The 11,922-nt window shown below is 40.8% G+C and overlaps 1 protein-coding gene across 1 annotated transcript in view; it reads right to left on the reverse strand.

The window, feature by feature from the left end:
• Positions 1-10,482, reverse strand: part of gcgrb (glucagon receptor b) — a 29,597-nt gene extending 19,115 nt beyond the window's left edge. The window contains 1 exon segment of the mRNA XM_043228661.1: positions 10,300-10,482. The gene's annotated coding sequence lies outside the window, so the exon portion shown is untranslated.
• Positions 10,483-11,922: the final 1,440 nt, after the last annotated feature.

The following is an 11,922-nucleotide window of genomic DNA, read 5'->3' on the forward strand; positions in this document are numbered from 1 at the left end:
ATACAGACAATAAATAACAATAAACATATATGTTGCATGTATATAAACGTTGTAGAAATGTTCCTGTTATAAAGCAGAATTCAAATGTTTGAGGCCACATTCATGTAAATTTTTCAGTTCAACTTCTAACTCAATTTGTTATGCAGATAATTCAATATTTTGCATTAAAATAGCACAGAATATGCAAAAGAATGCAAATCAGAAGCATACTTTGACTGCGATATATAATATAACTCGCTTAAACAACATCACCGCCGTCATAGCATACTCCTGATGCACACACATAAACACTTAGTGTCATCTACACTATCTGACACAGCTGCGCTTTAAAATTGAACTGGAAGTTAAGTGCTGGGCGTCCAGTCAGAGGAGAACTGACCCCAACTGAGTCTGGTTTCTCCCAAGGTTTTTTCCATTCTGTATGCATGGGGTTTGGTTCCTCTGGCTTGCTTTGTTGGGGACACTTAACTTCTAGTGATTATCGTTGAATTGATTACAGAGCCTCTGCATTTAATAATAACCTTATACTGTTCAGTGCTTTGATGCAGCCTGTGTTGTTAAAAGCGCTATATAAATAAAAATGATTGATTGATAAGACGCTCTTGCGCTCTTAATAAAGGCTCCAAAATGGGTGCATTTTTGGTTTGCCCAAAGTATCTTTCAGTGAATGGCACTTAAAAGAAGCAATTTTCCACTATAAAGTACTTTTTGTTAAAATGGAAAGGTTCTGTGGTTGTTAAATGTTCTTGACGGAATCATCAGTGCCAACACGGAACCTTCATTTCTAAGAGTGTAGAACCACCATTTTTGGTTCCCCAAAGCATGTTTCAGTAAACTATTTTTAAAAGAACCACAATGAACCCAGAACATGGCAACAAGATTGTTTTTTTAATGAGCTGAACAGAAGGTACGTCACCCAAGTTCATTTCTTCAGACTTATGTGCCTCCAGAAGCTTGCGTTCTGCAAATAAACGTCACTTTATTGTTCATCCCGCTTTCACAGACTTTTACATTAAATGTTCCCTCCTGCTGGAACGACCCGCTCAACTCAATCCTTGGCCATCTTCAACAATTGAAGAATTTGACCCTCTAACTCTAGCAGTATCCCAGTTTTAAAATTTAAGAAAACATTAAGAGTCTAAAACCACCATTTATGGTTCCCTAAAGAATCTTTAAGTGACCAGTTCTCAAAAGAATCCTTTTTATCTTAGTGCGAAGAGCCTCTGTCCAATAAATAAGCGTTTTTTGTGTAATGGAAAAGTTCCATTGATGTTAAATGCTCTTCATAGAAGGACCTTTATTTTGAGAGTACTCGGCCGTCCCTTCAGTCTCTTTGCAGATGGCTGAGGTTCTCCGGGGTGTTTGGTGGTGTTAATGCGGGCGTCCATCCAGCGCCCAGCTGAGAGACATTAAACCGCAAGCCCTTCAGTTCTCCACGGGGCCCAAAGGAATGTAGAACGACTAGAATCTCCCATACAACACACGCACTAACACACAGTCGAATGCTCGCATGCACGAGCGCTTCCATCTCTAACCCTGAGAGTTTGCATGAAGTTACGCAAAAGAGCTCCTGCGATTCCCAGCTGCTGCGTTAATCAACTTCAGTCATTTTTGGCATCTGGAGTCTCGCAGGTGCGCGATTCACTATTCAAGAGATGCAGAACCAAACATCTGCCGCACAGGAGGAGGAACACGACTGCGGGGAAACGGGTTGGTAAGTGATCGATGGCAGCGGGACATCTAATACCAGGCACACACGGAGCCTTGAGCAGCTCGAACTAATGCACATGTTCTTCACACAGCATTTAATTGCACTTACATGCTCATGTCTTCCCAGAATGCCTTCACCGTCGGCACGGGAAACTCTTTATTGCATTTCTCAGATCTCCTGGTTCATCATCTGCAGGACCGTCCTACACCTGAGGAAAGCGAAGTCCCTCTTGTGTTTCGTTCTCTGTGTTTTCTCTATTGATGTGTGTGCAGTCGGGCCTGAAGAATAGGATGTGTTATTTAATTTGGTTCCCTCTCTCTATCTTTCACTCCGCGTTTCTGTCTCGTGAGATATGAGCTCGAGCTCAAGCTCGCATACTGACACAGACGCTCAACAATGCACAGTCAGACTGCTCATTTGTTTACTTTCAATTACATTATCCTCCACTGAAAGTGTCTCTCTCTAATTCGGTTAGACTAATTGCATTCGAGGTTTCCATTAACCGACAGAATAACCAAAGTGCTAGTTAACGTCACGTAAAAGAGAGTTTGATCGGATGAGCTAAATATAAAATAAAAACAGGGTGATGATACGAGTTCGTTTTATTTGTTTGTTTATATTTTTACCAAGTATTTTCTGCAAGAAAGAATGAATTGTATTATTACTTTTACTGTGATGAGTAGTTTATGTACCACAGCAACAGCAATTTTTGTTTTATCGTGATTTATCGATCCAAAATGTGTTAAAGTCTGCCACGCTCACACAGTCAATCCCATTTTAATGACTGGATCCCACACTTTCTGCATCATGGAAATCATAGTGCTGCATGTAAAAATACAGTTTTTATTAAAGCAATAATCCAATTGAGCTTTGCATGGTGTTCTTTACCTTCTTAAATCAAGGTAATTACTCACACGGCTTTATTTATTATTTAATTTATTTATTCAGGATTCTGCAGCATATGGCACCCGGGGATCCTGAGAGGACGGAGGATCTATGTATTCTAGAAGCAGAAACACTGGGCATGAAAATCAGATGGTGACCTGGAGGAACACGAGGACTTCACAGATCGGCGAGCGGCTCGATCGCTCCCAGCCAGATGGGCTCGAGCGTGAGTTTAAGAATGAGTGTGTGTGTGTGTGTGTGGTTTGAGCTCCGTCTGGGGTCAGTTTCATACGTTGTACTCTCTGCTGTAATACTAACACAGACACTCTACCCATAATTCCGTATTCTGGAAGAACCACAGGGACTGAAGGGAAATGATGAAGGACACAGAGATCCACAGGGAACTCAGGTCTCCTGAAGTAGTGAAACTCATCAATCAGTGTCCAACAAAACAATTTCAGTCCACAGATAACTGACATGCTCTGCCTGAACTCAACGTTTAGATTGAAAATTAGTCAAGTATTTGGTAGTTTAGTTAATTGCATTTAAAAGACTTCAGAAAGATGGCAGCATCATGTTATTTTCACACGGCTGTTGACTTTAGCATCTTTTTTTAATTATGTGCCGATGGCGACAGCTGAAAAAAGCACTTCTTGTTCCTTCTTGAAGTCGTGAAGTTTCAAGTCTTAAAGGGTAAGTTTACCCAAATATGAAAATGCTGTCAGTTATTTGTCACCCTCGCACCGTTTCATGAAGTATGGCAGAATTTACATTTTTGGGTAAACTAACCCTTTAAAGATATCTTAATATCCTTTTGAGCTCTAGGTCTTGATAGACTTTCCTTTTGTCGAGTTCATTTTTAAGCCCGTTTCCAGAAGTTCAGGGATCGCAGCGTGGCTCCTCGGTATCTGCTGCATTCAGCTGATAACTTCTTTTCTTTTAAAGAGAAATGTCTGAACAACAGATAATGCTGAAACTAGAAACGTGTCTTGTTTCCTTCAATCAAAACAATTAGAACATACCTGAGTGCCATAAACTCCATAAGTATTAAAGATTAATATCCTTTGAAATTCTGGTTCTTAATAATGAGTAACGCCCTATGCGTTTCATTCCCAGAGATATCTCAAGTCCAATTAGACCTGATGTCCAAAGTGTTGAATTTTGCCCATTTTCACTGGCTGTAACCCGAAGGTGAGTCACTTTGCGTACAGCGAATACTTCAAGGATTCTCCGTAACCCTTTAATGCATCTTTAGAGTAGAGTCTTAAGAACAAATCACATTTAAAGCAGAAATATTTCTTGTTTTCTTAATCTTTCCAAACTGGTTTTGCCTGTATTTCAGCTCCAAATCTCAGCAAATATGCTGAATCTGGAGCATTTGATAGTTTTTTGAAAGGAGAGCTTAGTCTTTCATCGCTATCCGTTTTTTTGTGCTTCTTAAGACAAGAAAAATATTTTACAGTCAAAAACTTGAGCTTGGATGTTTGGTTGATTTTACTGTGTGTGTGTGTGTGTGTGTGTGTGTGTGTGTGTGTGTGTGGACAGAGATATTCAGCTCAATTAACTCAATTACACAGACCAGAACTTTCAGAGCTCATCGCCATGACGACCATTACTATAGTGATGACATGCAAATTAAATGGTGAGTTGTTGGGAGGAGCCGAGATACAAGGGCTTGAAAGTTAGTGAACTCGTTCGTTCGTGTGTGTGTGTGTGTGTGTGTGTGTGTGTGGGGTGAAGGTCAAAGCGTTCACCGTCCAGCGCACCGCTCTTTAATCTGAGCGTCACGGGCAGATAGAGGGAGACTAATAGTTTGAGGTAATTCTGTCAGGCTCTGCAAACGTTTCTGGCAGGAAGTGACGGATCGATGAACGTCGGTGTCGGAAACAAAGAGCAGGAGAAACCGGAGGCTTAAGCAGATCTAAATGCCACATCTATCATTAATCCGTCACTCATTCACGAACGCCGAGAGAAACACTAGATGAAGGTCAGAGCTCTTTAACATCAGCATTGTGAGCGGAGAGGGAGACGGATGGAGACTCGCAGCACTTTTACTGCCTAATTCTGCCAGACGCTGTGAACATTTCTGGCAGGAGCCGGTGGATCGATGGATGTCGGTGTCAGAAACAAAAGAGCAGGAGAAGCCCGAGTCATTAAAGGAACCCGGGCTTCTGATTTACACTCTCAAGCTCCACAAAGCACCGTAAAGTCATCCATGCGCTATGAGGGAAGGTGTTTAAATGCACGCCGGACTCAGAGCGTTGAAGTTAAAGGCAGTGGGAGTCTGGTGAGCGTTGAGCAGTAAATGATCCGCTGCCAGTGATCAGAGCCGTGTGATGAACTTTGATGATTCATTCACAACTCCAGTGAGGAGGGATCAGCCGCGCCAGAAACGTTAGATAATCACCGTCAAAAAATCAATCCGGGGTCGCTGTGGGCCTCAAATATCTGAGGAAATAAACATCTCCGATTCTTGATTTAGTGAACGCGGCGCTCAGATGCGCGTCTTCAAACAACCGCTGGAGCTTCAGGCTAGCGTTTCCACAAGATTATTTTGGCCATTACCGCATGCGTCATTCAGAGCTCGGCCGTTTAGTTCAGTTGTTCACACAGTATTTAAAATGATTTGATTAAAAATGATTTAATTTAAAATCCTCAAAAATATTATAATACTAATGCAATATAAAAACAATAATAATAAATACTAATTTTAATGTAGGAAAAAAATAAAAATTAAGACAAATCATTTTATAAATTATATAAAATATAATGTGACAATCAAGTTTCAATGTTTGTGTCACAATTTAAAAAATTGCACAAAGTGTACAAAATAAACATTATAATGAAATATATATATATATATATATATATATATATATATATATATATATATATATATATATACACACACACACACACATTTTATATTTCATTATTACATTTATTTAAATGTGAAAAAATACAATTAATAAAAATTATTTAGAAATTTGAGGTAAAAAAACTATGTAAAAATCTCATTTTAATACAATAAAGTGTAAAGTATACTTATGAAAATTATAGAATAATTATTCTTTTGTATAAATGAATAATTATAATTGATTATCATTGTCTAGATGTAGCCTAAATGCAGCTATTTTTTGTTAGTAGTGTCTGAATGCATTTTGTGAGGCAGGTGGAAATATTTTATGTTATGAGCCGTTTTAAAGTGCTGATGTGTGTCTTCTGGACTTATGATGCGTGATAGTGTCTGGTGAAAGACCACAAACCTTAATGTTCCTAATATCTCCACAGTCCATGAGCCGAGCACAGGAGAGCTCACACACACACACACACGATTCTAAAACTATAGCATAGCGCTGCAAGCTACTAGCATAAAAATTATAACAGAGTTAAATTATTTAAATAAGGCCGTGAGCACAATAAGTTGTAACAGACAGTCTTCCATGTAACACACAATCTGCATGATTTTACTTTTCAAAACTTTTTAAGAAAATCTGTGATCTTCCAGTCTTTTCCCATAATCTTTTTCACCTGCTTTTATGGTAATAACTGCAAGCCTGATCACACGAGGCACAACTTCAAGCAGCAAAACGAAAGTCCGTTGCCATATGAGAAGCTGCACTAGCGCTAACGCTAGCGACGCTCCATCAGGAAGCACTAATAACAATAGCAGCGTTGCTTTGAATAACCAGCCGTATTGTGTTGTGCTTCTATGTGTCCATTATAAAAGCAGCCCACATCCCTGGTCCTTCATTATCTAGAGCTTCATTAATATTCCAGCAACATCAAAGACGAGTTCCTTTATTGTCCTTATTGGAATTACGAACTAAGTAAAGAGAGTTATAAGAGTCACAGAGAGAGTGCAGCGTGCATGCAGTACGCACATGAATAAATGAGGTTTTAAAGAAAAACCAGAACAGGACATGGTAGTATGTATTCTAATCAAGTACAAATCAATAAGTACAAGCTCCAGACCCGTCAGACTCGCATCTGAGAGTCTCTGCCCGTTCAATTATTCTCTCTGCCCCCGGCGATGAAATCCGAAAAAAGGCTCATTAGCATAGATTAATCAGTCCTAAACGAGTCTGTAAAGAACTCAAGATCCACATTAATGACTAGCGCCATGTGTCTCGTGAGCGTGAGCAGTCTGCAAGAATCGCTTTCGTTGCACCAGTTTCGATCGCACTCCTGATTTATTATTTCATCAGTTCAGCACGTGACGATACGTTTCTTCATAAGGTAGATGTGACTGAATCGTGGGCTTTAAAGTAAAACAATCAGCTATGAGATTAGTGGACACATAAAGCAAATGCATACATCAAAACGACAAGCGGCTGGAAGTTATTCAGGACTCATTGAGCAATCGTTGGGTGTCATTTAGTACTAAAAAGACTTTCTGGATGGACTGAAACAATCACCGTGAAGAGTCAAACGTGTCACTCAGATATTCAACTAATATCAAGGGTTTTTTTTTCCTTTGGAAACACAGTTTTATGAAGACTTTCGAAACCACTCTTCACAAACCATCAAACTCATCCTTTAAAACACCGTTTCTTCGTTCACACACATTACGAAGAACGTTATTAAATCTTGCAACCAGCCTTTTGGAGACACAGTGCATGAGAAAAGGCTCAAAACAGCAGCGAGTAAGTACTGGTCAAAACCTCAGAAGAAAAGATTCAGAACCCCCGAAGCGAACCGATTCGGTGAGAAGAGTCAAATGCGTTCAAACTGAGAATATATCACTTGAATGATCACCGAATCGCTGAAATGTCTTGTTTTTCGTCTGTGAAGCACAAGATGATGTACTCCGAAGATCTAAATCCAGCAGTGAACAGAAACCGCCAAGATCCAACACGGACAAAAAAGCCGCCATTAAAGCGCCATAACGGCATCTAAACGACTCGTAGCACTGGATCCCACGTCTTATATAGAGGCTTTGCGTGAGAAAATATTCCCACAGCAACTCACTGAACTTGCGTTCGGTGCTCTGTGTGATGAATGGCCCCGAGAACTAATCAAGACCCCGTGTCATTTATACATGTCACTATACACGACCTAGCAGCCAAAACTAGCGCTAACAATGTTTTCTTTAAAGTAATAACCGCCTCCCCGAAGAGCTGTGCTTTCTTTCTCAGGGATACAGCTGTGTTTAATCTATTCAGGTGTGTGTGTGTGTGTGTGTGTGTGTGTGTGTGTGTGTGTGCCTCCCCGTGAGACGGACCAGTGCTTCACGGCCCTACCTGAATACAAATACACCTTCAATAGGCTTCAAGGGAGATACCATCGGCCGCATGTTAACAGGGTTGTGTTTCTAATCACGTGTGTGACGCCTTTGACGTCACTGACAGCGCTGAGAGCGATTCTCTCGGACCACACCGAAACACACCCTACGTAGGCAGCTGCCTCCGAATAAGCAATCTCGTTCCTCATCGATTTGAGACACTCTCGCACAAACTCGCCATCGATCGAAATGGATTGGTGTCACAAAGTCAGATTGAGTTAATATCGGGCAAACAAAACAACCTTTTGCTTACTTCTCAGTAGTGTGTGAACTATCAAGATTATAATCAGCATCCTAGAAATCAGAGGCGTTTCTGTCTTCTATCACTTATAATACAAATACACACACACACACACACACACACACACACACACATAGAGGAGAAAAAAGAAAAGCAATTTATTCAGTAATGGCTGTTTCCACGTTTCTATCAACAGATCAAATTAAATAAGCCGAAGTGAAAATGAAGGTGAACTAGAGAAAGGAGCACAAAATAACTTAATTGATTCAAACACAAACACGAATGACTCTCGAGTATTAAAGGGATATTGAAGTGGTTTTCCAAGAAAATCACAATTCTTTATTATTACCTTCATTTTGGTGTAATTCTTTACATCAGTGCTATTTTAACCTGCTGTATACTTTTACACACTTTATCTCATTGAAAATATTAGATACACTATATTTAATTTGGTAACTGTGCAATATTCTTCTCTGTTGTATCGCTTTAGCCATTGTAAATACTTCGACTTTAACGCATTTCATTTTAAAAGCTTCTAATCTCATTACATTTTTCGCGTGGCGTTTACTTCCGCTTCGTTTTAATTCCCAAAACCAATTCTACCTGTTAGCCTCAGATCATTTCCACGGCAGATTGAGTTTACTCATCACACCGAGCTATTAATATCCTTACGAATAACTAATCCCAGTTTCTTCATCAAATTTCAGATCTTCAGGGGCGGTCGAAGACTTCCAAATCTCGAATAACGTCTAAACCTTGGCTTGTGTCTCACGCTGAACTCGTAACAGCGGTTATGATATTACACAGGCGTGAAGTACATGAAGCGTGGTTTCACTGGACTGTTCGGGCTGTTAGGTTTATTCTGGGACAAACACATGCCTTACACGACCGGTCTCTCTCAGAAGAGTCAAACCCGGAGCAAATAATCGGCTAATGCAGGAGCGCTTCTATAACAATCCCAGGAGATTATAACAGCAGCCCCTCTGATCTCCAGAGCAGCTATCACCAAATTGCTGATCATGTTTTCACTGTATCGCGTTCAAACGCTCCGGGAATATAAAGTCGATATGTAACTCTCCACTGTTTGCTTGAAGCTCTGGATGCCTGCTTCTAATTATGGATCAATTTGCTTTACTTAAGTGTCCCACACACACACACACACACACACACACACGGATGAGCACATCAGCGTGTGTTTTATTCACGGGGAAGCAACGTGTGCAGCCTCTGGGGAACGGCTTCGGCGTAAGATAAACACTTGAGCCAACATCTCCTTTAATGACCAGACAAGAGAACGTCGCCGGCCAGCGAGAAGAAATAATCTTCTGCCTCGCAGACTGTTTACTGAAACTCACTATTTATAGCCATCAATGTGCTGCTCATCACCGAAGATCACGAACGTCGGAGTCGTCAAATGCATCAAAGTAAGGACAGAAAGCGCTGCCGACCCGTTTGCACCGTGCCATCGTTCTACCGTGGTACACGTTTGGTGAAAATGGTGCGAAACGCTCAAGAACACGCCTGTAGGGCATGCACTTCCCAATATCAATGCAACTAATCAACTATTTTTAAGGAAATTAAACATTTTCTTTAAAATGTGGACCTTTTTGGTCTTTGTGGAGCTGGACGTGTACAAAACAAGCGCAGCTGATCCCTTAAAAGAGCTATTTTTACCTTAAAATGCATCATAAAATCACTTTATGCACAAATCTCTGAACCCTCCACCCATCCAGAGGGTTTTTTGGAGTCTTTCTACATTTAAATAAAAAGAAAGAAACATAGCCTGTGTGATTTTTTTTCTTCACTTTTTTTGCATGCATCATACTGTGGTGGCATTCAAGGCAGGCATATTACCTGTCAAAAACTAACATCCATTTTTAATCTGCTCGCCAACCTGATGGACTTTTTTTATAACGTGGACCTGGATTGAGATTCTGCTGTTTTTCTACTGAAAGCATGATAAAGTGCGCGCATCTCCCATAACACCTCCACTGAGAGTTTGATCGCCTTCATACAAAGTCAGCTGAGACCTATTAAAGTACCGCAAACTGACCCAGCAGCATCTGAACGCGTTTCTGAGAGAAACCGAGCCGCCTCAGGTGGAGCAGGTGTTTGAGCGCGTCTTCGGCGGACCACTTTTAGACATCATTAAAGCAGCTTTAAAGCAGCCCCACTCACCCGAGGAGCGTCCAGCGCGCGCTTCATCTCTCAAAGTGCTCATCTTCCTCGCTAAATCCCAGAGTTAGTCCAGCGCGGCGCGTAATCCACCGCAAACACGCAGACTGACGCGCGGCGATCGGCGGGAGCGCGAAACACTTTCTCTCGCGCGGGCGAGCGAGGAGCGCGCGCGGATCAGCTCCGTTAACCGGGAGCCCGGCGTGACGTCACCGCGGGCGGCGTGTTTACTACAGCGGAGCGCGCGCACCGGATCGATATCGGTTAAAATGTAATTAAGGCTCAAATCGGCGAGCGAGAACATCTCGGACTGCTCTGAGAAACACAGAAGCACAGCGGCGAGATTAGTAAGAGTTTTGCATCATGAATGCGCCATAGTGAAACATCGAAGTTTTAGCAGTCTAGACTTAGTCTTATATCTTAAGCAAGCTGTTTTCTTTCACATCTGGGGCATATTTCACCCCTAAAGCAATGGGAATATATACCAATTTATGACAATATTGTGATGCGAAACGAAACAAAGATATTTTAAAAGCTTTTATGAATAATGTAGTATAGGTTGAAGTGAGAATGATTCAGGGTGACTTTTATGAATATGTTACAGTAGGCTGAAAGTGAATCTATGTAAAGTCGCCATATACATACACATATATATATATATATATATATATATATATATATATATATATATATATATATATATATATATATATATATAGAGAGAGAGAGAGAGAGAGAGAGAGAGAGAGAGAGGTAAATGAATAATTATATCAATACTGCCTACTGTCATCAGTTTATGCTCATTTTAGTTAAAAAAAATACTAAAAATTGATAGGATGACGCTCATGACAAAACTAATACGAATTTAATGAGAACCGTAAAGGAGGATTTAAAACACACATTACTCCTTTCTGTCATGAAGGCTTTCTGTGGTCTAGAAAATAATAACATATAAATGCAATGTTTGTGTTTGTGCTTCTATATTTGGCAGTGGCATAAAAAACTGTTCAGGCAGCCATCTGTAGTCCAGCATCAGCTCTCGGGTTCAGATCAGGCTTTGTGTGAAACGCTGGGGTATTGAGTATCTCGGTATACAGAAGCAGCAGACATATGATACAACCACACACACACACACACACACACACATCACACACACGTATATCACACTTCGTCCCCAAAATCCCCTTGAGCAGACTTTGAGCATCATGTAAATATATTCTAAGTGCCCCGGTTTCTGCAGATTTATTCACAATTCTGCATGAAAACAAATAAAGCACCTTCTTAGCTCACGCTAATTATAGTCACCTTTGACCCTCAGCTGCTAAACGTGTTTGTCAACAGTTGTCACGCGACCTCGTTACACACATCAACTGAAGAAAAGAAACGTTGCAAACTGCTACCGTGCGGAAAAGACCAACCTTCCCGCGGGGCGGCGAAATAAAACGGAAACTGTTTATCAATTAGTGCGATGCTTATTTCTTTCCAAACTCAAATGATGAGTTTCCTTAAGGCATGCATGAAGAATTCATATGCTGTATATTGTGCTACGTTCCGCACATAAAATATTCATCGGAGGCGATTCCAAACACAGCCGGAGACTGTGATTGTGCGTGGTGATGCATTCGG

Source organism: Puntigrus tetrazona, chromosome 1, assembly GCF_018831695.1.
Source record: "Puntigrus tetrazona isolate hp1 chromosome 1, ASM1883169v1, whole genome shotgun sequence".
Classification (NCBI taxonomy): domain Eukaryota; kingdom Metazoa; phylum Chordata; class Actinopteri; order Cypriniformes; family Cyprinidae; genus Puntigrus; species Puntigrus tetrazona.